This window comes from Panthera onca, chromosome F1 (genome assembly GCF_046562875.1).
Source record: "Panthera onca isolate mPanOnc1 chromosome F1, mPanOnc1 haplotype 2, whole genome shotgun sequence".
Lineage (NCBI taxonomy): Eukaryota > Metazoa > Chordata > Mammalia > Carnivora > Felidae > Panthera > Panthera onca.
This window is the reverse complement of record NC_138355.1, coordinates 1235788-1262922: the sequence shown is the minus strand read 5'-3', so window position 1 is coordinate 1262922 and position 27135 is coordinate 1235788. Positions and strand designations below refer to the sequence as shown.

The following is a 27135-nucleotide window of genomic DNA, read 5'->3' as shown; positions in this document are numbered from 1 at the left end:
TATATATTAAAACCATTGTAGAAATTATTTAAGTTAGATTGGACCACATAGGCAAAATATATATAATGAATAAGGGAAAATTAAAATATTTTAAAAGTCTTTATTCTCAATAGGAGATCCTTAAAAGTCCACTTAAGGAAATTTTTTTTTTCTATATGAAAGTCTGAAAATCAAAATGATGAGTACAAGATTTGCAATGGGAAAATCAAATCATGCTGCACATTGGGTGAAGGAGCAAGAGTGCTTGGACCATTGGTTTCAAAAGTTTTCAGACATAACATTTTAATCAAATCAGAGTAAATCCCTAGATATTTGGGTAATTCGACTGATTTGAGAATAATCTATTTTTAGATAAATGTTTTCATTCTTAAGTTTTTAAAAATTGATGATACTTTCGCTACATATATGTTGCAGAATATTCATTAACCTTGTGTCAGAATCAATGAACACCAAAGAACTGACAGTTGCATAGACATTGACCACGAGCCTCTGGACACCCAGAAAGACTGGGTTTTATGTCCATAACAGGGTTATGGAGGAGGAGATGATGGAGTCCACCCAATACATTATTACAAAGAAACTCACCAGCAGCAGGACCGTCTGTGTGGCCCTTTTGTCTGTGGAGACTCTTGGGGAGAGGCTGGTGCTGTGAAGGTGCTGGCACTGCCTCTGAGGTCTGGACAAGAAATTTACCATATACACACTTGATACAAGCATAAATCCTTCCTTCCAAAGAAGATGTCCCTGAATATCGTCAGAATGGAAACCATGCTACTGATAATGGAGTTCATGGGGGGAATGTGAACAATATTTTCTAACATTGACTAAACTGGTCTTAGTCACATTGGATGAATGTACAAAGTGGAATATCAGGTTGATATTGAAAGATAAACTCAGAAAGCAGAACTAGGATAAGCAATATAAGATGTAAACTGAAGATTTCAGTTTAAATGTAGCCAAACAGGAGGTGCTGGGGCTGATGGTGATGTCCTGGATTGTGCTCAGAAGGTCTGCGGTGCAGATGGAAAGGCTCATCATCACTTTGCTCACGAAAAAAGAAAAAAAAAGTGCCTTATAACTCACTGACTCAAAGGTTCTGGAAACACCAAAAACACTGCAATGAAGAACTTCACCATGTGGATGAAGGACAAGTGACAGCTGACAAGGTCAGTAGGCTTAGGCCTCAATCCAGGAAAAACATAAAGATGCAGAAAAAAAAAAGGAGAAAAGTGTGGCTAAGAGTCCAATTCCAGCTTGAAAAAAAATTAAGATAAATGGAAAGTGATCTTCTTCATGGCATAGAGTAAAACATGTTTTGTGTAACTTCAAAAAAAAAAAACTTCATATCATCAACATATTTCTTCAGTATTAAAATAATTATTTTTATTTCTCTCAAATATTCTTTACTCAATCTATCTTGTGTAAATCTTTGAAAATTAAGTCTCATGCTTATTTTCTGCACTAAATTATATGTATATTTTGTAGATTTACCAAAATATAACATAGATGTAGTATATATTATATACAATATAGTGTATATATCTAACCCCTAAGAACCCCACGAACATGTCTCTATAGGTTGCCCAAGTATTTTAGCCTCACACGTTAAATAGTATTATTTTCTATTACCCATTTCCTCATTTAATAATTAACATTTAAAATAGTGATAAGTAGGGGTGCCTGAGTGGGTCAGCTGGTTGGGCATTTGACTTCAGCTCAGGTCATGATCTTGCAGTTCCTGAATTTGAGCCCCGCTTTGGGCCCTGTGCTGAAAGCTGAGAGCCTGGAGCCTGCTTCAGATCCTGTGTCTCCCTCTTTATCTCTCCCTCTTCCACTCACAATCTCTCTCTCTCATAAATAAATAAAAATATTTAAAAATTAAAAAAAATAAAAAAGTGATCAGTATATTAAGTTACTCATTTCGTTTTTAAGGTTCAATGAATAAAATTTTATGAGTGGTGAAAGAACTTTCAAAAGAAAAATTGAAAAATATTCCAGTTGGATTCACATCAAATAACCCTGACATTTTCTCTTATTCATCATTTCCTCACTTATGAACCATAGTGACTATGGCCTCAAGAATACAGAATACAGAATAATCCCCTATATTAGTTAGTGAGATAAGCATACTTGATTACCTCTAACACCTTATTTTTTATTGACAAAATATCTAATGTTCAAGTATCTGAGACTTGCACATAAATATCATTGATGACTTTTTTTCTACAACTCCTCTAACTGTATGACCTCAAAATAGCCCTGGATCCCTCCTAGCTCAGTTTTTATCACAGAAATCCCTCATGTAAACTTTTCTAACCTCAGAAGTGAATTGCGAAATTCTAGCTCTCAATACCAAAAAAGAAACATTGCATTTATTTACTTTATGACATCAGTGAGGTTGCATCAAAATTATCATGGAAAATAAACTGAGGGTTGATGGGGGAGGAGGGAGGGAAAAGTGTGGGATGGGCATTGAGGAGGGCACCTGCTGGGATGAGCACTGGGTGTTGTACGGAAACCAATTTAACAATAAATTTCATATTTAAAACATTATCATGGGGGATCATATACTGAAGTCCTCATGTACCACATGGATATCCTCCCATAAGTTGAAAAATATTTAGGTCCTCAAAAATGAAGAAATTTCCACTCAGGATGTTATCAAGATATCTGCAGTATCAAGACATCCTGTTAAAATTCACCAAATAACTCTCCATTACTTTTCACTTTATTTTTCCTTGATACGTGCACAATCATTTCTGTATTTATTCTAGTCCAGTGATCAGTTGAATGCTGCAAATAAAATAGAACAAAAAGCCACATTCACTCCAGTTTTGTTTTTTTGTTATGCAATAGTGTTCAATTATATATTCAAAATCACTTATAACTAGATGGACAATAAATATAAATATGTAATCAGATGCAGAAATGTTGACATTTCTTCCTCTTGGCAAATGCTCAGAATCCCAAGCTTGAGATAGAACATTGGTCTAAAAAATCTAAGATAACCTAGTATGGTGTAAATTTATTTTAAAATGTATAGTTGATTATGATTGATACTATTTTTTACCAAGCCTAATCTAATAGATGGACACATATGTTGTATGTGATAGAACAAGAAAACTGATAATTCCCACCAACATACATCTGAAACCTCAGTACATTTTTTTTATTGTCCTGGTGGACTCAGGGGAAGCACGATAGGATGTTGACTTAAAGGAATAAGGATCTTCATTTTCCAAGGAACAGTGTCCTTGGACATGTAGCCAGAGAATGTTTGGGCATAATCTAACCATCAATATAAGTACAATTATTGATTAGCTCAATATATGATGAGTACATAACTGATATGTGGATATACCACATACATCAGAAGTCCTTCAACAACAAAATGATTAGATAAAATAACATTCATAAGAATTTAAATCCATTATATTTAAGTTCCAAGGGATATTCAGCTCATATACTGTAATTCATGCCCCTTATTCTGTAAATGATGATTAAATCCTGAAAAAGAGTTTATCTTCTTGACCATCATATGCATTATTTTTGCTATGAGACTCTTGAGGACAGCTTGGACTGGAAAGTAACGTGGTTCCCACTCATTGGGTGGGAAGCTAAATTATAATGTTTAGTGTATATTTGGATATTTATATATACCTTGGGAACTGAGTAACTAATAGTTCCCAGGAATGAACATACTTGTTCACCTCAATTTTTAAAATTTATCTAAATTCTTAACTCTGTGTCTTGCATTTTTCTTTGATGAATTTGGAAACTCCAACATGAACAAATTGTGGAATTTGAAATAATATAGTGATAATATGGGAAAAAATGAAATAGAGAAAAAATTCATAGAGGTCACCTAGAGATAGACCAGAGTGTGAAGAAAAATGGGGTCCTATTAGATACGTTAACAACTTTAACATCTAAATGCATATAGGAGCACTCACTATGAACAGTGATAAATTTGCTGTTGAAGAAGTGATGTTCCTGAACATTCGTAGAAGACAGATAATAAAAGTCAAATTTATCTTCATTCTACTGGCTTTCATTTCAGGAAATTCTCAATATTACAAGTCCCCAAATATATGCATAATTGTGAATATTTCTAGGAAAAAATGGCACTGAATGGATGAAACAAGACACTAACCATAAAGTTGGCACTTAAATCAGTTCATTGAACTAGAGATGTAATAAAATGAAGAAGATTTTTACAAAAAAGCATGTGCTATTTTTCATAAGATGAATATGTTCTTTTGAATAAAGGAAAGTTTGATAAAATCTGTTCCCTTATATTGACAATAATATGGGATTGTTAGAATTATGTTATATAAGGATTACAATTATTTTTACAGATATTTGCGTTCAGTCTGTTGTATATTTATTTAAATATATGATCCACATGACAAAATAACATACTGTGTTCTACTTATGATTACACTAACAAAGAGTTTCATTTTCATTATATTTACAATATTCTATGAATATCATTTGAGACATGTGACTGGACACTGACAGAATTACGTAATTTTGAGGGTTTCTGTGAATGGAAACAATGACATTATTTGGTAACATGGAAAACAGAGCTAAGAATGCCAGGAAAGGAAATCATTTTCCTCACCAAGGTTAGTCATAAGAAGAACTTTGTTGAGTGTACAAATGCCAAAGAAGAAATCAGATACCCATATCAAATTGAATAAATAAAATTCATCTATGATTGTGTGGCAATTTATTTAGTGTAGGGTGAAGCCATAAACACTTTGTTTCCTGAGAAGGGTATTTATAATTTCCAGACATTAATTTCTCAGTTCCCCTATGGAAAATAAAAGAAGGGAAAGTGTTCACTGAAAAAGTAAGAGACAAAAAACTACAGGAAAGCTTTGATTACAGTCATATTAAATAATAAGTGAACTACAAGACTCCTGACTAGCGGTGTTTTTTTCTGACCACCACATCTCATGTTTTTCCATACCTTGGTAGGTAAAATCCCTACGTATTATATATATATATATATATATATATATATATATATATATATATATATAGAGAGAGAGAGAGAGAGAGAGAGAGAGAGAGAGAGAGGATCTTCATTTTCCAGAACCTTATATAACTACAAGGTTAAAAGAGTAAAGGCACATGATTAAAGTATTCTAAATTAGTTCAAACAAATTCTGTTTTAAAGATAAAATTCTGGGGTGCCTGGGTGGCTAAATCGGTTGGGCGACCGTGTTTGGTTCAGGTCATGATGTCACAATTCCTGGGTTTGAGACCCCCATCGGGCTCTGTGCTGACAGTTCAAAACCTGGAGCCTGCTTTGGATGCTGTTTCTCCCTCTCCCTGCCCACCCCCGGCTCACTCTCTCTTTGCCTCTCTCTCAAAAATAAATAAAGAATTTTTTTTGAAAGAGATAAAAGATGTCTTATTAAAAACATATAGAAGTGACCTTGGGAAAAACAAGTAAAATAAGAAAAAGACAAGTGTATTTGCAATTCAAAACAATCACAAATTTATAAAGGTGTTTTCAAAAATCTATAAATTTATTGTCTCATAAGATTTAAAAAAGTGGTCTTTCTACTCTGAAACCTCTACTGTATGTGTTATAACTCACTAAGAGGTTGAATATGTGAATTGGATTCCCTTAACATCTTTTTGAAAGAATTTTCCTTATCTCACCTCCCGTCTTGAGTTTTGAACATTCATTTTAATAAAACTGAGAAATACAGACTTACTTGACTGTCGTTACAGTGCATTCATGTATATAAGAAGACGATGGTTCAAGATAGTTTTAAGGAAGGGATTTCAGTTGCTCATCTCCATAATTATCGTGTCATATATAGAAGCTAAAGAAGACCTGGTGTTTGGATGGTTAGACATAGGAGCCACCAAAGGGAAAAACTGAGCTTATTTCTGGAGAACAACAAAGAAGGAAGAGCATCTGGGTTCCAAACTTTCCCATGGGTGAACTTGTTTTCCTATGTCACCTTGCCCTGGTAGATTATATTGTCTCAATTCTTGTCAACAAAATTTAAAACAGTAACTCTTACTTCTGATTAATAGAATAGCGTGTCACATTCCCTTAATGCACCCTACAGGTTCAAGTACTTTCTAGTAGTCTGCACACATGTTCCCCATTAATCTCTATTTTCAGATGAGAATTAAGAATCTGCCTTCTCATCCAGACCTCAAAGTACAGTTGTATAAGCTGAGAAAACAGCTTTGGAATAAAACAGACACCATTCACTAATTTAATGGTGCTTATGTTACAGTGAACACTGAGTAAGAAATTATGTAAACATATAAAAATCTATGTCATTCTTAGAGAGCTAACTAAAAGAGGACAATGTACCTAGAAAAGAGAGAATGAGTTGAGGGAAGGAAAAAACAGTTGAGAAGACAGGACTAAGGAAGTTCTTAGGGGGAAAGAGACTTTGGAGGGAACAACCTCAAGAAGTAAGGGCATGAGTTCTGTTGGAACCTGAAAGAAAAAAAAAAAAATTGCAGGCAGAAGGAAAAGGTGCAAACAACTGCAGTGGAAATTGCACCTGGAATGGAGAAGTAATTTCACATCCTCAAGTGTAGTGTAGTACAGAAGGCTCATAAAATAAGCATCAGCTGAAGAAAAGATCAGGGATCCTTAGTAACTTAGAGGTGGAAAAACAGGATGAAAAATTTACTTTGAGATTAGAAGCCAGTGGAGGGTTTTGACCAAAGGAATGACATATGCAACCTGACATTGTGACAGTGTCACTGTGGCTGCTTGGTTGAAAGATCAAAGTGCAGAATGGGGTTGAATCTGGAAATTCAGTAAAAGATGTTAGTGAAGTCAAACTTCCACTCTTCACAGATAACATGATACTCTACATGGAAAAGTAAAAAAAAAAAAAACTCCGCCAAGAAACTGCTAGAGCTGATACATGAATTCAGCAACGTCGCAGGATATAAAATCAATGTATAGAAATCAGTTGCATTTCTATACACCAATAATGAAGCAGCAGAAAGTAATATCAAGGAATCAATACCATTCACAATGACACCAAAACCCATAAAACACCTAAGAATAAACCTAAGCAAATAGCTAAAAGATCTGTATGCTGAACAGTATAGAAAGCTTATGAAATAAATTGAGGAAGACACACAAAAAAATGGGAAAACATTCAATGCCTATGGATTGGAAGAACAAATATTGTTAAACTGTAGATACTACCCAAAGAAATCTGCAAATTCAGTGAAATCCCTATCCAAATGACAGCAGCATTCTTCACAGAGCTAGAGCAACAATTCTAAAACTTGTGTGCAGCTAAAAAGACCCTGAATTTGCAAATAATATTTAAAAAGAAAACCAAGGCTGTAGGCATTTGCAATCCTGACCTTTAACCTATAGAACAAAGGTGTAATAATAAGGACAGTATGATATGGTCACAAAAACAGACACATAGATCAATGTAATAGAATAGAGAATCAAGAAATGGACACACAAATATATGGCCAACTAATCATGGACAAGCTGGAAAGAGTATGCAATGGAAAAAAAGACACTCTCTTTATCAAATGGTGCTGTGTGAATTGGACAGCAACATGCAGAACAATGAAGCTGCACTAATTTCTTACACTATACACATAAATTCAAAATGGATCAAAGACCTAAATGTGAGACTGGAAACCTTCAAAACCCTACAGGAGAAAGCAGGCAGCAACTTTTTTGACCTTGGACACAACAACTTCTTAATTGACATGTCTCCAGAAGCCAGGGAAATTAAAGCAAAAGTGAACTATTGGGACCTCATCAAGTTAAAAGCTTATGCACAACCAACAAAAAAATCAGCAAAACTAAAATGTAACCGATGGAATGGAAGAAGATATTTGCAAATGACTTATCAGATAAAGGGTTAGTACCCAACATCCAAAAAGAACTTACCAAACTCAACACATAAAAAAACCAAATATTCCAGTGAAGAAATGGGCGGAAGTCATATGTAGACACTTTTCCAAAGAAGACATCAGATGGTTCACAGACACATGAAAAGATGCTCAACAACACTCATCATCAGGAAAATACTATTCAAAACCATGATGAGATACCATGTCACACCTGTCAGAATGGCTAAAATTAACAACTCAGGCAATTACAGATGTGGGCAAGGATGTGGAGAAAGGGGAACCTCTTGCACTGTTGGTGGGAATGCAAACCACTGAAGCCATTCTGGAAAACAGTGTGGTTCTTAAAAAAAAAAAATTAAAAATAGAAGTACCCTGAGACAATGACAATTGCACTAGTAAGAAGTTATCCAAAGAATACAAAAGTGCTGATTTGAAGGAGCACATGTATCCCAATGTTTATGGCAGCATTAGCAACAATAACCAAATTATGAAAAGACCCCAAATGACCATCAACTTATGAATGGATAAAAAGATGTGGTACATAGATACAATGGGTACATACTCCGTGATGAAAAGAATGAAATCTTTCCATTTGCAACAAGCCAAATAAGTCAGTTAGAGAAACAGAGATATCATATGATTTCACTCATATGTGGAATTTGAGAGACTTAATAGGTGAACATAAGGGCAGGAATAGAAAAACAAGATAAAGGCAGAGAGGAATGCAAACCATAAGAGACTCTTAAATCCAGACAACAAACTGAGGGTTAACTGGAAGGGGGTACAGGATGAGTTACATGGGTAATGGGAATTAAGGAGGGCATTTTTCAGGATTAGCACTGGGTGTCATATGTAAGAGATGAATCCCTGGGTTCTACTCCTGAAGCCAAGACCACAGTGTATATTAACTAACTTGTATATAAAACAAAATGAAATAAACAAGACATAAACCAATATCACTTAAAACATGGGGGAAAATGATGCTAATGAGAAATTAAATGGAAATGGTGGTCGCAGGGTCCTGGATGCTGCTAGGAAGTTGGTCAATGTGTTTTAATTATGGTCTTCTTTTGTAGATTGGACAATTATGCTAACTAAGGATAAGCTGTAAGCAAAAGAGAGGAGCCAAAAAGTTAAAAGGTTTTGATCTTGGAAATTAGAAGGTGAATTTGTAATTAGCAGAGATGGAGATGACAATGGGAGAAATTGGGAGGGAAGGAATTCAGATTGTAAATTCTGGACTTGTTAAATTTGAAGCGTCTTCCAGGAAATGAAGACAGCTGAGAGTGGGGTCCCAGACAGCATGTGATGAGAAGTATCCAGAGAAGAAGCATCAGGTGTGTGGTTCAGATGGGGAAGAAAGCTAAACCTGGGATCTGATCTTGAATTTAGAAGCTAGGGACTGCCTTTAAAAGAGAATGAATAGAGCAAAAACGGAGACAAGGAGCGCAGCATCAGGAATTTTGCTGTAAAGGGAAAGAAAGAAATGATGTGGTAGCTGCATGGCAAAAATGGGTTTAAATTTGTGGAGGATATTTGAATGATACAATTATTTATTGTATATTAGAAACAGTCATTTGACCTGAGTTATATCATCCCAATGTACTGACTGCATTGAAATAAGTTTATCCAATCTAATGAATGAGAAATTTTCTCCATCAGGCTTGATTAGGTACATATTTTCACCATAGTAAGTTCAGCTTCCCTCAGGTGGTTCTGAGTGTCACTGATATTCATGATCATTAGCAGTACACTTTCTGCATGAGTGAATCCCTCTTCAACATAGTGCTCAGGTTGTTCTTCTCAATAGCACATTGCCTAGTCATATTTGGTTGAACTTGAGTCAAAATACCTTAAGTCACAAGAAGTGGATAAAGTATGGAAATTTGGGGGGGAGCTGTGGAAATTGTTCTATAAGCCTTTCATCTTTAGTGGACTGGATGTGCCTTAGAGAAATTCAAGCCTCTATTCTTTTCTTTTAGTTATATATTTACAGGAAGTTATTATTATTAAAATAGTATAGATAACTGATATTATGATTGAAACTGATCTATATATCAAAAAACAATGTGAAAAGGCAACTTACTGAATGTGAGAAAATAGTTACAAATTATTTATTTGGTTGAGGTTTACCCTTTAAAGTATATACCTCAATAACAAAGAAAAAATTTTCATTAAAATATGGGCAGATTGAGGCACCTGGGTGGCTGAGTCGTTTGAGTATCCAACTTTAGATTTTGGCTCAGGTCATGATCCAGTGTTGTGGGAACAAGAACTGCATCAGGCTCCAGGGTAAGTGTGGAGCATGCTTGGGATTATCTATCTTTCTTCCTCTGCCCCTCTCCCCTGCTTGCATGCTGTCTCTCTAAAAATGAAATAATCTTAGAAAAACTAAAATAAGATATGGGCAGATAATCTGAATAGATATCTATAAAAAGAAGACCTGCAGATGGCAAAAGAGGTAAATGACAACAAGGTAACCCCCACGAATCATCAAATAAATGCAAATGAAAATGAGGAGTTATTACCTCATACCTATTAGAATGGCTATTATCAAAAACCAAGAAATTAAAAAAGAGTTGGCATGTACACAGCCAACACACACAGCACACAGGAAATGAAAACTGAATGAGTTTGTGACCACTGCAAGGCATAATAGGAGTATTTGAGTTAACAAAAGAGACAGGAGTGACAATGACAAGAAAGTATCAGAGAAAAACTCTAGCAACAATAACAAAACAAGTGATGAAATGACACTATCTAAACATATCTATCAATAATTAGTTTGAATGAAAGTGGATTTAATGCTCCAGTCAAAAGGTAAAGAGTCTAAGAATGGATAAGGAAACAAGATCCGCTTACAAGTGACCTAGAAAGGTGTATTTTACAAAGATAATTATAATTTGTATGACTCAATATTACCATGAATAGGTTCTAAACACTGGCCTGAGTGTGGTAGAAACATTTTTTTTAATTGTCTTGCCACTACCTAGTTTTAAGATATTGGGAAATTTCATTACCTTTAGTAGTCCTCAAATTCTTCTTGATAATGTGGAACTTGCTAGGCATATCATGAATACAGTCTAGTTCTTAAATTCTTGCTATCAGTAAATTTATATGAGTAATAAATAGTTATATTATTTTCAAGGGAAATAATCATTAATAAAAATCTAAAATGTTAAAAAAAAAAAAAAAAAAGAAAGGTGTATTTTATTCCTAAATTCACCTGCATATTGAAAGTCAGGGGTGGAGAAATGTGAATCATGTAAATGGATGTCAAAAGAAACCTAGAGTATCAAAGCTTACATAGACAAACTAGACATTAAAACAAAGACTGTAACAAGAGATGAAGAATGAGGGTTACTGGGGGGGTTGTAGGAAGGGGATGGGCTAAATGGGTAAGGGGCATTAAGGGATCTACTCCTGAAATCATTGTTTCACTATATGCTAACCAATTTGGATATAAATTTTAAAAAATAAAAAATAAAATTAAAAAGAATTAAAAAAAGAATGGCAGTAGAAAATAATAAAAGTATCAATGCAAGAAGAAGACAAAGGAATTGTAAATGTTTATGCAACCAACATGGTACCACACAAATTTATCAAATTATTAATAACAAACATAAAGAAACTAATCCATTTTACTACAATAAGCTTAGGGGGTTTAAAACCCCACTTTCTTCAATGGAAAGATCATCTAAACAGAATATCAAAAAGGAAACAATGGATTTGAATGGTACGCCGGTTAATAGATATATTCAGAACATTTCATCCTAAAACCGAATGATACGCATTCTTATAAAGGGCATACAGGGAACATTCTTCAGAATACATTACATACTAGGTAACAAAACATGCCTGAACAAATACAAAAGATTGAAATCCTACTATGCATATTTTCTGACCGCAACACTATGAAACTAGAAGTCAATCACTAGAAAATAATTCTCAAGTCCACAAATCCATGGAGGTTAAGCAACATGCTACTAAACAATAGCGAGTAAACCAGGAAATCAAAGGAGGAATTTTAGAAATGAATGGAAGCAAATGAAAAGGAAAATACAATGGTACAAACCTTTGGTATGCAAGAAGAATGAGCATAAGAGAGAAGTATATAGCAACACATATCTACCTCAAGAAGCTAGAAAAAGGTCAAATAAACAACCCAACTTTACACTTAAAGGAGCTAGAAGGCAAACAACAAATGAATCCAGCCAAAGGAAGGAAGTAATATAGAGGAGAGCAGAAATACTTAATATAAGAAGTAAAAAAACAAACAATAAAAAAAAAGAGAGCAGATGGATGAAATCTGGAGCTAGTTTTGTTGAAAAAATAATCCTGATAAACTCTAGTCATAATATGACAAAGAAAATAGAAATAACCCAAATTAAAAAAAAAAAACACAAATGAGAGAGGATTAATAGCAGCCAACACCACAAAACCGCCACCAATTATATGATAATATAAAGATAAAATATATGCCAACAAACGGGACAACTGGAGAAATTGATAAATTCCTAGAAACATATAAACTACGAAAACAGAAAGAAGTAATAGAAAACTTTAACAGACTGATGCCCAGCAAAGAGAGTGAGTAAGTAATGAAAAATCTCCTAAAAACAGAAATCTAGGGCCAGATGCCTTCACAGGAACATTCTATCAACATTTAGACCACAATTAACACATATTCTTCTCAAATTTTCCTAAATATAGAAAAGGAAGGAACACTTGTAAATTCACTCTATGAGTCTAGCATTACACAGATACCAAAATCAGATCAATACTCCACTAAGAAAGAGAACTATAGACCAATATCCCTGATGAGCAGAGATGAAAAATCCTCAACGAAATAGTAGTAATCCAAACAATACATTAAAAAAATATTCACCGTGATCAACAGATTTATTCCTGGGCTGCAAGGGTGGTTCAGTATTAAAAAATCAATCAACATGTTACATCATAGGAACACGAAAAAGGATAAGCACAATCTAATCAATTCAATAGACACACAAAAATTAATTGACAAGCATCCATTTATTTAAAAAAAAAAAACCCTCATTAAAGCATGTGTAGAGGGATCATACCTCGACATAATAAAAGCCATCTATAAAAACTCCACAGCTATAATTATCCTCAATGAGGAAAAACTGAGAGCTTTTCCTCTATGTTCAGGAAGAAGATAGGGATGTGCGTTCTCACCACTGCTATTTAACATAGTACGGGAAGTCATACACATAGCAGTCAGACAAAAATAAAAATTAAAATTAAATAAAAGTTAAAAAAAAAACCATCCAAATTGCATGGAAGAATACTAGGTTCTCCTTTTGCAGATAACAGGATAATATCTGTACTAAACCTAAATGAGTCTACGAAAACACTGCTAGAACTGATACACAAATTCAGTAGCCTTGCAGAACACAAAACTAATGTACAGAAATCCATCACATTTCTACACAATGTAATGAAGCAGCAGGAAGGGAAAATAAGCGATCAATTCCATTTGCAATTGCACCAGACATTTAAAACTGAACCAAAATTTCTTTTTTTTTTTTTTTTTTAAATTTTTTTTTTTCAACGTTATTTATTTATTTTTTTTTTGGGACAGAGAGAGACAGAGCATGAACGGGGGAGGGGCAGAGAGAGAGGGAGACACAGAATCGGAAACAGGCTCCAGGCTCCGAGCCATCAGCCCAGAGCCTGACGCGGGGCTCGAACTCACAGACCGCGAGATCGTGACCTGGCTGAAGTCGGACGCTTAACCGACTGCGCCACCCAGGCGCCCCAAAACTGAACCAAAATTTCAAAAGGACAGAGGTAAAAGACCTGTACTCTGAAAACTATACGCCACTGATAAAAGTAATGGAAGATGACACAGAGAGATGGGAAAAATAAGCCATGTTCATGGATTAAAGAGCATATATTGTTAAAAAGGCTATGCTACCCAAAACAGTGTACACATTTAATGCAATCCCTCTCAAAATACCAACAGCATTTTTGACACAGATAGATTAAACAATCCTAAAATGAATATGGAAACACCAAAGACACTGAATAGCCAAAGCAACCTTGAAAAAGAAAAGCAAAGCTGGAGGTATCACAAAACCAGACTTCAAGTTATATTACAAAGGTGGAGTGACCCAATGTTGTAAGTGGGGTATTAAAATCACATCCTATTACAGCATTGTTTTCAGTAAATTTCTCTGTGGTTGTGATTAGTTGATTTATCTTTTTGGGCGATGCGATGCTGGGATCATAAATATTTATAATTGTTAGATCTTCTTGGTGCAGCCACTCTGGAAAAGAGTACAGAGGTTTTTGAAGAAACCAAAAATAGAACTATGCTATGAGGCAGCAATTGCACTACTAGGTATTTATACAAAGGATACAAACATGCTGATTTGAAGGCCACATGCACCCCCATCATTTATATCAGCAGTATTAGAAGCAGACAAATTAGGGAAAGAGCCTAAATGTCCATCAACTGAGGAACAGATAAAGAAGATGTGGCTTATAGATACAATGGAATACTCCTTGGCAAGGAAAAGGATTGAGATCTTGATATTTGAAGAACGTGTATGGAAATAGAGTGTATTAATCTAAGCAAAATAAGTCACCAGAGACAAACAGGTATCATATGATTTCACTCATATATGGAATTTAAGAAGCACAACAGATGAAATGGGGAAGGGAGGGAAAAATAATATAAAAACAGAGATCAAGGCAAACCATAAAGGACTATTAAATACAGAGAACCGACAGGAGGTTGATAGAGGGAAATTGAGAGGTGGGAAGGGCTAAATAGTTGTAGGCATTAAGAAGGACACTTGATAGGTTGATCTCTGGGTGTTATATGCAAGTGATGAGTCACTGGATTCTACTCCTGATGTCAATACTCCACCGTATGTTAACTAACTTGAATGAAAAAGTAAATTAAAAAAAAAAAATAGGCTGGAGTAATCAAAACAATATTCTACTTGCATAAAAATAGACACACAGACCAGTAGAACAGAATAGAAAACACAGGAATGGGCCCACACCTAAGTCAAATAATCTTTGACCAAAAAAGGAAAGAATATCCTATGCAGAAGACAGTCTCTTCAACAAATAGTGCTGGGAAACGTGGTTAGCGACATGAGAAAGAATGAACCTGCACCACTTTCTTACACCATACACAAGATTAAAATCAAAATTGATTAAACATGTAAATGTGAGACTTGAAACCATAAAAATCCTAGAAGAGAACACAGGCAATAACTTCTTTGAGTTGAGCTGTAGCAACTTCTTTGTTGATATGTGTCTTGAAGCAAGGGAATCAGAAGCACAAATAATTTTTTGGGACTTCATCAAAGGAAAAGCTTCTGCACAGTGAAAGAAACAATCAACAAAACTAAAAGGCAATTTACAGAATGGGAGAAGATAATTTCAAATGACATATCTAGTAAGTTTTAATATCCAAAATATATAAAGAACTTATAAAACTCAATACCCCAAAACTGATTAATATAATTAAAAATGGGCAGAAGATATTTAAAGACTTTTTTTTTCAAAGAAGACATACAGATGGCCAACAGACCTTTTAAAAGACGCTCAATATGATCATCAGGGAAATGCAAATTCAAACTACAATGAACCTCTCCCCTGTCAGAATGAATAAAATCAACAACACAGTAAATAGCACATGTCTGCGTGGATTTAGAGAGGGAGTAACCCTCTTACACTGTTGGTGGGAATGCAAACTGGTGCAGCCACTCTGGAAAACAGTATGCAGTTTCTTCAACAAGTTAAAAATATAAGTACTCCATGAGTCAGCGATTGCATTACTAGGTATTTACCCAAAGAACACAAAAATAGTATTTCAGAGGAATATGTGCACCCAGATGTTTATAGCTGCATTACCTACAATAGTCAAATTTGCAAACAGCTTAAGTGTCCATTGACCAATGAATGGACAAAGAAATGTATATATAGGTATCATATATAATGGAATATTACTATGCCATAAAAAGAAAACAAACAAAAACAAAACCAAAAACAACAACAAAGGATTCTTGCTATTAGCAAAGTCATATGATTGAGCTAGAGGGTATGAGGCTAAGAGAAATAAACCAGTGATAAAAAAAGTCAAACATCATGTGATTTTACTCATATGTGGAATTCAAGAAAGAAAACCAATGAGAAAAATGACGAAAAAGAGAAAGAGGCGAATCCACACCGACTTTTAAGTATTGATAACAAACTGATGGTTACCAAGAGGGAAGTCAGGGGGAAATGGAGTAAATAGGTGATGGGGATTAAGGAGTGAACTTGTAATGATCACCCTGTGATGTATGGAAATGTTGAATTACCATATGGTATATATGAAACTATATTTCACTATATGTAAACTAACTGGAATTTAAATAAAAACTAAAAAAAAAATAAACATGTGGTGTTCAGGTCTCACATTTATTTATTTATTTTTTGTTATATGAAATTTTTGTCAAATTAGTTTCCATACAACACACAGTGCTCATCCCAAAAGATGTTCTCTTCAATGCCCATCACCTACCCTCCCTCCCTCCCACCCCCCATCAACCCTCAGTTTGTTCTCAGGTTTTAAGAGTCTCTTATGTTTTGGCTCTGTCTCCCACTCTAACCTCTTTTTTTTTCTTTTTTTTCCTTCCCCTCCCCCGTCAGTTTCTGTTAAGTTTCTCAAGATCCACATAAGAGTGAAAACATATTGTATATATCTTTCTCTGTATGGCTTATTTCACTTAGCATCGCACTCTCCAATTCCATCCACGTTGCTACAAAGGGCCATATCTGATTCTTTCTCATTGCCATGTAGTACTCCATTGTGTATATAAACCACAATTTCTTTATCCATTCATCATTTGATGGACAATTAGGCTCCTTCCACAATTTGGCTGTTGTTGAAAGTGCTGCTATAAACGTTGAGGTACAAGTGCTTCTATGCATCAGTACTCCTGTATCCCTTGGGTAAATTCCTAGCAGTGCTATTGCTGGCTCATAGGGTAGGTCTATTTTTCATTTTTTGAGGAACCTCCACACTGTTTTCCAGAGTGGCTGCACCAATTTGCATTCCCACCAACAGTGCAAGAGGGTTCCCGTTTCTCCACATCCTCACCAGCATCTATAGTCTCCTGATTTGTTCATTTTGGCCACTCTGACTGGCGTGAGGTGATATCTGAGTGTGGTTTTGATTTGTATTTCCTTGAGGAGGAGCGATGTTGAGCCTCTTTTCATGTTTTCTGCCCATTTCATCACTGGATTATTTGTTTTTCGGGTGTGGAGTTTGATGAGCTCTTTATAGATTTTGGATACTAGCCCTTTGTCTGATATGTCATTTGCAAATATCTTTTCCCATTCTGTTGGTTGCCTTTTAGTGTTGTTGATAGTTTCATTTGCTGTTCAGAAGCTCTTTATCTTCATGAGGTCCCAATAGTTCATTTTTTGCTTTTAATTCCCTTACCTTTGGGGATGTGTCAAGTAAGAGATTGCTACGGCTGAAGTCAGAGAGGTCTTTTCCTGCTTTCTCCTCTAGGGTTTTGATGGTTTCCTGTGTCACATTCAGGTCCTTTATCCATTTTGAGAGTATTATTGTGAGTGGTGTGAGAAAGTGGTCTAGTTTCAACCTTCTGCACGTTGCTGTCCAGTTCTCCCAGCACCATTTGTTAAAGAGACTGTCTTTTGTCCATTGGATGTTCTTTCCTGCTTTAAGGATTAGTTGGCCATAATTTTGTGGGTCTAGTTCTGGGGTTTCTATTCTATTGCATTGGTCTATGTGTCTGTTTTTGTGCCAATACCATGCTGTCTTTATGATGACAGCTTTGTAGTAGAGGCTAAAGTCTGGGATTGTGATGCCTCCTGCTTTGGTCTTCTTCTTCAAAATTACTTTGGCTATTCGGGGCCTTTTGTGGTTCCATATGAATTTTAGGATTGCTTGTTCTAGTTTCGAGAAGAATGCTGGTGCAATTTTGATTGGGATTGCACTGAATGTGTAGATAGTTTTGGGTAGTATTGACATTTTAACAATATTTATTCTTCCAACCCATGAGCACGGAATCTTTTTCCATTTCTTTGTGTCTTCTTCAATTTCCTTCATAAGCTTTCTATAGTTTTCAGCATACAGATCTTTTACATCTTCGGTTAGATTTATCCCTAGGTATTTTATGCTTCTTGGTGCAATTGTGAATGGGATCAGTTTCTTTATTTGTCTTTCTGTTGCTTCATTATTAGTGTATAAGAATGCAACTGATTTCTGTACATTGATTTTATATCCTGCGACTTTGCTGAATTCATGTATCAGTTCTAGTAGACTTTTGTGGAGTCTATCGGATTTTCCATGTATAATATCATGTCATCTGCAAAGGGTGAAAGCTTGACTTCATCTTTGCCAATTTTGACGCCTTTGATTTCCTTTTGTTGTCTAATTTCTGATGTTAGTACTTCCAACACTATGTTAAACAACAGCGGTGAGAGTGGACACCCCTGTCGTGTTCCTGATCTCAGGGGGAAAGCTCTCAGTTTTTCCCCATTGAGGATGATGTTAGCTGTGGGCTTTTCATAAATGGCTTTTATGAAGTTTAAGTATGTTCCTTCTATGCCAACTTTCTCGAGGGTTTTTATTAAGAAAGGATGCTGAGTTTTGTCAAATGCTTTTTCTGCATCGATTGACAGGACCATATGGTTCGTATCTTTCTTTTATTAATGAGATGTATCACATTGATTGGTTTGTGAATGTGGAACCAGCCCTGCAGCCCAGGAATGAATCCCACTTGATCATGGTGACTAATTCTTTTTATATGCTGTTGAATTCTATTTGCTAGTATCTTATTGAGAATTTTTGCATCCATATTCATCAGGGATATTGGCCTGTAGTTGTCTGTTTTTTTCTGGGTATCTGTCTAGTTTAGGAATCAAAGTAATGCTGGCTTCATAGAATGAGTCTGGAAGTTTTCCTTCCCTTTCTATTTTGTGGAATAGCTTGAAAAGGATAGGTGTTATCTCTGCTTTAAATGTCTGGTAGAATTCCCCAGGGAAGTCATCTGGTCCTGGACTCTTATTTATTGGGAGATTTTTGATGACTGATTCCATTTCTTCGCTGGTTATGGGTCTGTTCAAGCTTTCTATTTCCTCCTGTTTGAGTTTTGGAAGTGTGTGGGTGTTTAGGAATTTGTCCATTTCTTCCAGGTTTTCCAGTTTGTTGGCATATAATTTTTCATAGTATTCCTGACAATTGCTTGTATCTCTGAGGGATTGGTTGTAATAATTCCATTTTCATTCATGATTTTATCTATTTGGGTCATCTCCCTTTTCTTTTTGAGAAGCCTGGCTAGAGGTTTATCAATTTTGTTTATTTTTTCCAAATACCAACTCTTGGTTTCGTTGATCTGCTTTACAGTATTTTTAGATTCTATATTGTTTATTTCTGCTCTGATCTTTCTTATTTCTCTTCTTCTGCTGGGCTTGGGGTGTCTTTGCTGTTCTGCTTCTGTTTCCTTTAGGTGTGCTGTTAGATTTTGTATTTGGGATTTTTCTTGTTACTTGAGGTAGGCCTGGATCGTAATGTATTTTCCTCTCAAGATTTCCTTCGCTGCATCCCAAAGCGTTTGGATTGTTGTATCTTCATTTTCATTTATTTTCACATCTTTTTTAATTTCTTCTGTAATTGCCTGGTTGACCCATTCATTTTTTAGTAGGGTGTTCTTTAACCTCCATGCTTTTGGAGGTTTTCCAGACTTTTTCCTGTGATTGATTTCAAGCTTCATAGCATTGTGGTCTGAAAGTATGCATGGTATGATTCAATTCTTGTATACTTATGAAGGGCTGTTTTCTGACCCAGTATGTGATCTATCTTGGAGAATGTTCCATGTGCACTCGAGAAGAAAGTATCTTCTGTTGCTTTGGGATGCAGAGTTCTAAATATATCTGTCAAGTCCATCGGATCCAATGTATCATTCAGGGCCCTTGTTTCTTTATTGACCGTGTGTCTAGATGATCTATCCATTGCTGTGAGTGGGGTGTTAAAGTCCCCTGCAATTACCACATTCTCATTAATAAGGTTGCTTACGTTTGTGAGTAATTGTTTTATATATTTGGGGCTCCCGTATTCAGCGCATAGACATTTATAATTGTTAGTTCTTCTTGATAGATAGACCCTGCAATTATTATATAATGCCCTTCTTCATCTCTTGTTACAGCCTTTAATTGAAAATCTAGTTTGTTTGATATCAGTATGGCTACTCCAGGTTTCTTTTGACTTCCAGTAGCATGATAAATATTTTTCCATCCCTCACTTTCAATCTGAAGGTGTCCTCAGGTCTAAAATGAGTCTCTTGTAGACAGCAAATAGATGGGTCTTGTTTTTTTATCCATTCTGACACCCTATGTCTTTTGGTTGGTGCATTTAGTCCATTTACGTTCAGTGTTATTATAGAAAGATATGGGTTTAGAGTCATTGTGATATCTGTAGGTTTCCTGCTTGTAGCAATGTCTCTGGTACTTTGTCTCACAGGATCCCCCTTAGGATCTCTTGTAGGGCTGGTTTAGTGGTGACAAATTCCTTCAGTTTTTGTTTGTTTGGGAAGACCTTTATCTCTCCTTCTATTCTAAATGACAGACTTGCTGGATAAAGGATTCTTGGCTACATATTTTTTTCTGTTCATCACATTGAAGATTTCCTGCCATTCTTTTCTGGCCTGCCAAGTTTCAGTAGAGAGATCGGTCATGAGTCTTATAGGTCTCCCTTTATGTTAGAGCACGTTTATCCCTAGCTGCTTTCAGAATTTTCTCTTTATCCTTGTATTTTGCCAGTTTCACTATGATATGTCGTGCAGAAGATTGATTCAAGTTATGTCTGAAGGGAGTTTTCTGTGCCTCTTAGATTTCAATGCCTTTTTCCTTCCCCAGATCAGGGAAGTTCTCAGCTATATTTCTTCAAGTACACCTTCAGCACCTTTCCCTCTCTCTTCCTCCTCTGGAATACCAATTATGCGTAGATTATATCTCTTTAGTGCATCACTTAGTTCTCTAATTTTCACCTCATACTCCTGGATTTTTTTTATCTCTCTTTTTTTCAGCTTCTTCTTTTTCCATAACTTTATCTTCTAGTTCGCCTATTCTCTCCTCTGCCCTTTCAATCTGAGCTGTGATCGTCTCCATTTCATTTTGCAGCTTGTTAATAGCATTTTTTAGCTCATCCTGGCTGTTCCTTAGTCCCTTGATCTCTGTAGCAATAGATTTTCTGCTGTCCTTTATACTGTTTTCAAGCCCAGCGATTAATTTCATGAGTATTATTCTAAATTCACTTTCTGGTATATAGTTTAAATCGTTTTTGATCAGTTCGTTAGCTGTCGTTATTTCCTGGAGGTTTTTTTGAGGGGAATTCTTTCGTTTTGTCATTTTGGATAGTCCCTGGAATGGTGTGAAACTGGGGGGCACTTCCCCTGTGTTGTCTTGAATAACTTGCATTAGTGGGCGGTGCCACAGTCAGACCTGATGTCTGCCCCCAGCCCACCTCTGGGGCCACAGTCAGACTGATGTGTACTTTCTCTTCCCCTCTTCTAGGTGTGGCTTTCACTGTGGGGTTGCGTGGCCCTTCTGGGCTACTTGCACATTGCCAGGCTTGTGGTGCTGGGGATCTGGCGTATTAGCTGTGGTGGATAGGTAAGGTGCAAGGGGGCGGGAAGGGCAGGCTCACCTAGCTTATCCTTCGGTGATCCGCTTCAGGAGGGGCCCTGTGGCACTGGGAGGGAGTCAGACCTGTCAGAGGGATGGATCCGTAGCAGCACAGTGTTCGTTGTTTGCGCGGTGCAAGCCAGTTCCCTGGCAGAAACTGTTTCCCTTTGGGATTTTGGCTGAGGGGTGGGTGAGGGAGATGGCCCTGGCAAGTGCCTTTGTTCCCCGCCAAGCGGCTCTGTCATTCGGGGCTCAACAACTCTCCCTCCCGTTGTCCTCCAGCCCTCGCGCTCTGCGCTCTCTGAGCAGAGCTGCTAACTTATAACCTTCCAGGTGTTAAGTCCCACTTGCTGTCCGGACACACTCCGTCTGGCCCCTCCGCTTTTGCAAACCAGACTCAGGGCCTCTGCTTTGCAGGGGGGCTGCCCCTCCGCCCTGACTCCCTCCCTCCAGTCCGTGTAGCACGCACCGCCTCTCTGCCCTTCCTACCGTCTTCCGTGGACCTCTCGTCTACGCTTGGCTCCAGAGAATCCGTTCTGCTAGTCTTCTGGCAATTTTTTGGGTTATTTAGGCAGGTGTGGGTGGAATCTAAGTGATCCACAAGACGCGGTGAGCTCAGCGTCCTCCTACGCCGCCACCTTCCTAAATAAAACTCAGATCTCACATTTAAGTCTTTAGTACAGTTTGATGGTATTTTATATATCATTAAGAAATGATCCAGATTCTTTCTTTTGCATATGCCTGTTCAATTTTCTAATGGTGTAAATATATCGTCCATATAAATGTGGGTCTCTATTCAGTTTCATTCATCTATGTAACTATGTTTGTGCCAATACCATGATGTTTTGTGTTTTTTATCATTGCAGTGCATCTTGAAAGCTGAGATTGTGATGCCACCAGCTTTGTTTTGTTTTGTTTTGTTTCAAAATTGCTTTCTATGTGGATTTATTTGTGGTTCCATTCAAACATTAGGATTCTTTATTCTACTTTTGTGAAAAAACGCTATTAACATTTTGATAGGGAGTCCATTACATCTCTAGGTTACTCTGGTAGTATATATATTTTATCAATATTAATTCTTCACATTCATGAGGATTGTATATCTTCCCATATGTTTGTCATTTTTCATTATTTTGTTGTCTTTTGTTTGTTTGTTTGTTTGTTTGTTTAAATGGTATTTTGTTACTATCTAAAAGGAAATTTTCATTGAACACAATTTTAAAAATTTCAGTTGGGCTTCTCACAGCCTCACAGGTTCAAGACACATGATGGTGAATGATTTTTAAGTTAAGTTACACTGAAAAAGAAATAATCTTAGGGAGATTATAGGAAGGTATTCTCATTTGAAAATAAATATAAATATACAATTTCAGTCACTGTGTTTGTAAATCTCTGCTCTCTAATATTAAGCTTCTATCATCCATTATTTGCTGTTTCTAGACATTTTTTTCTCTATGCACTTAGAAGTGAAGGAAATATATATTTTATTTTTACCTTTTCAACATTAATTACAAAATATTTCATATTCCAAAAGTGTTCAAGATATGTATAGTCTTAATCCCCATCACCCATTTCACCCAATCTGCCACCCACCTCTTCTCTCTGGTGCCCAACAGTGTTTCCAAGAGTTAAGAGTGTTTGTCGGACTGTTTCTCTTTTCCTCCTTTTATCGATTTTCTTAATTTCTTATATTGTGCATATGAGTGAAATAAAATGGATTTTGGGTCTTCTGGGTTATTTCTCTTAGCATTATACGGTTTAAAATTCAGGAAATGATTCCATTTGCAATAACAGGATAGATCTAGAGAATATAGTGCATATATCCCATCCTAGGAAAATGCTTTCTACTCCCTCTAGGTCATGAGCAGAGGACAACCTGGGACTTGGAGGAATGAGGACCTTGGTTTGCAGATTGCAGCAGAGCAGTGCATGTCACTGTGGGGACCAAGGTCAGGAGCCTCCTTGCTGGAGTCTCAGGTACTGCTTAGGAACTGGTTCCAGAGGCACTCCTGGATGTGGGAGGATGCCTCATGAGTGATGTGAACACCAGAACAAGGGTTGGAGACAGTGCACCAGGGAGGATTCTGAGGATTCTCACCTAGAACACGAATTCCACAAGCTCTGTTCATGTGGAGACACAGAGACAGACTGAGGCAGAGACAGAGCATGGACACAGGAGAGAGGAAACCAGGAAAAAACACAGACTTGCATAAAGCAGCTTGGAACTGACATCCACTAATTCTCTTCTATCCTTTAGAACAAAGTCACATGGGCCACCCACCCGGGAGGGGAGGGCATGAGAGGGATGTGTAACCAGATTTCAGGAACACTGGGAGACACTATGGGGACTGCCCCATAGCATCATCAGCCCAGAGGATACCCTGGGACCTGAGCCCAAATATCATGGAAGGCCATGTAAGTGTGTGTCAGGTGGGGACAGGATCTGAATGAGTTCATTTCCACTTTCCCACCGGGCCTGGGAACCAGGCAGGAAGGGGTGGCTGTGCCTGGACCCCAAGGCAGACCCAGGCCCTTTTGAGTGTGTTGTATGCCATGACCACCCATTTCTCACCTTTCCATGGCTAAGTGTGTGCGTGAGCCTCATGTGATAGCAGGTGTGGGGCATTTCTACAGGCAGCTCCACTGATGGTGTCCCTAGAGCCAGATGCCAGAATGACCAATGGGACATCTGCAGATGGGGAGACTGGGAGGCCCAAGAGGCCCCGGATTTGTGCAGGGTCACACTCCTGATAAGGATCAGGAGCATGGCCTCAACCCAGCTCTGTGTCCTCAAAGCTGTGGCACTGGCTGCACCCACACCTCCTGGGGGTTTTGGGTGAGGTGGGTTGGTGTCCCTGTATGGACAGAGTATGGGGTGGAGCGGAGCCCTTCTGCAGCATGAGTGAGTGGCTCTTGTATGAGGAGGAAGCCCGGCTAGGGGACCCCAGGCAGTGACCTCACTTCCTCGACAACAGAGCACAACAGAATTCAGAACCCAGTAACCAGGCACCCACATTCTGGAGACAGCGTCTTGCTGGGCTTATTTGTTTGGAAACCTGCACATAAGCAATATGCTCTCTTGCTGTGTGCCCATGTCACGAGGCTATTGGCTCAGGAGAGCCAATAGTGACACTGTTTCCCGATCCTGGAGACAGTGTGTCATGTCTGACACTGGAGCCTCTGGATTCTAGCTTGGAAAGACCCAAAGGTAACATAGGGAGTCCCAGATCTAACCAGTGAACCCCGATACCTCTGTTACTGACCTGTGCAGCCCCACATCCTCTCCCCATGTGTATGTGTCTATGTGTGGAAGGAAGGGTCATGTGTGGAGGACCCACCTGGACAGGTGCAGTCTGAAGAGGGGTCAGATGCCTGGTGGGCCATCATGCTCACAACCCAGGTCAAGGCTGGCTGAGAGGGACAGGGTATTCTGGGTCTTCCCTCTTGTCCCCAAGGTTCATCCTGAGACCTGAAGGTGTATGTCACTGCGTCCTGAGTGCAGGGCTGTAGACAGGTTAGTTTCCAATCTGGGATCAGCAGGGGGAGAAGGCAGAAGGACCCTGAGGATGTTCAGGCAGGGCTGAGATACCTCTGGGCCAGCTGCTATTCAATGCCTTTACAGAAGACTACAGATGAGATCGGGGAGTTGTTGGCAGACCCATGTTCCGTCTACCCTGTTGAGGTGGCCATGTGTCCAAACACCCCGAGGGCCTCCCTGGACAGATGGAGAAAGTGACCAATGGGACCTCTCCAGAAGCAGTGCCTCGAGATTGCCTGGAGAGGTCACAGTCCAGACTACTGCACAGGACAGTGGTCCACCAGTTGCTGGTCCAGGATCTAGAGCCCACGGCGGCAGAGCCAGTGGGTGATAAGTTTGAGGGTGTGTGATGTGGATGTATGGGGCCAGTCAGTTATTAGTTACCCAGTGAAGAGCCCCCAGGGCCTGGTGGGGACAGGAGCAAAGACTGGCCTCAGAGTACCCAGCTGTGGATTGCAGGAGGGAAGACGTCCTGGTGTGGGTTCCTGGCTGTAGCTTCTCTGGGAGGTTCACGGGTGTGTTCTGTTCCTGCAAAGTCACCTGGAGAGGCAGGCATCTGGGTGACCTTTCTCCTCTCACTGCTGAGGACTTAGACTTTCTCCAAATATCACTCTTTTGTACTCTGAAGTGTCAGTGCAGGAGCAGAGGCCACTGTGTCTCCAGAAATTGAGGCAACACCATCACTGGCATCAGCTGCTCTGTAGGGAGGGGTGCTGTCTGGCTATTTTTTACTTATTTTATCTCTGCAAAAAGGGATTCAAATATATTTTCAACTCCAGCTAATATTCTTGTTATCGTGATTCTAAATTCTGGTTTAGATATCTTGTTTGTATCTGTGTTGGTTAAATCCCTGGCTGTCGTTTCTTCATGCTCTTTCTTTTGGGGTGAATTCCTTCATTTTTTTCACTTTGAAGGGATAAAAGGAATTAATGAAGTAGAAAAATTGAAATTAAAAAAATAAAATTAAAAAAATATTAAAATTAAAAATCAAAAACACACACACAAATTGAATAGATGATGCTGGATCCTAGCTGTGTTTTGGTCTGGGTGTTGAAAGTTGTTTGACAGATTAGAGAAACGCAAAGGAAAACGGGAGGGACAGGGGGAAAAAAAAAAGGAAATCATTTGAGAATTTGAAAATATGAATACCATAAAGTAGACTAAAATGAGATGATGTGGGTAAAATACAATTTGAAAGAATATACACAAAAGTAGAGAATATAGTAGAAAAAAATTAAAGAAAAATATTTTTAATAAAAATTAAAAAGAAATATGAATTTTTTCATTTTCTGTATTTAAGAAAAAAGAAAAGAAATGAAAAAGAAAAAAGATAAAAAAGAAAAAAAGAAAAGAAAAAAGAAATCATTTACAAACTTGAAAAAAGTGAATATATTATAGTCGACTGAAATAAAATAATGGGAGTAAGATTGAATTTAAATAAGAATTTTACATAAAAGCAAAATTATAGTAAAAGTTAAAAATAATTTAAAAGAAATTGAAAGTAAAAATGACGTTTTCTCTTTCTGCATTCAAGTAAAGAAAAGAAATGAAAGAGAAAAAAAAGAAAAAAAGGAAATTGTTTGAAAATTTGAAAGATGAGTTCACTGAGATAGACTAAAATAAATGATGGAAGTAAAGTAGAATTTGAAAAAAATTACGCAAAAGTAAAAAATACAGTAATACAAATTAAAGACAGGTATTTTGAATAAGAATTGAGAATGGGGGGTTCCTGAAGATGGCGGCGTAGGAGGACGCGGGGCTCACAGCGCGTCCTGCCGATCACTTAGATTCCACCTACACCTGCCTAAAGAACCCAGAAAACCGCCAGAGGATTAGCAGAAGGGAGTCTCCGGAGTCAAGCGCAGACTAGAGGCCCACGGAAGAGGGTAGGAAGGGCGGCGAGGCGGTGCGCGCTCCACGGACTGGCGGGAGGGAGCCGGGGCGGAGGGGCGGCTCGCCGGCCGAGCGGAGGCCCCGAGTCTGGCTGTCAAAAGCGGAGGGGCCGGACGGACTGTGTTCCGACAACAAGCGCGACT

General features: G+C 37.6%; 1 long non-coding RNA gene and 1 pseudogene across 1 annotated transcript in view; both read right to left on the bottom strand.

Moving 5' to 3' along the window:
* LOC144614857 (uncharacterized) overlaps positions 1 to 27135 on the bottom strand; it is a 715444-nt gene that overhangs the window by 397842 nt on the left and 290467 nt on the right. The gene's annotated exons all lie outside the window — the stretch shown is intronic.
* On the bottom strand, positions 514 to 25223 carry LOC145713373 (vomeronasal type-1 receptor 5-like; annotated as a pseudogene).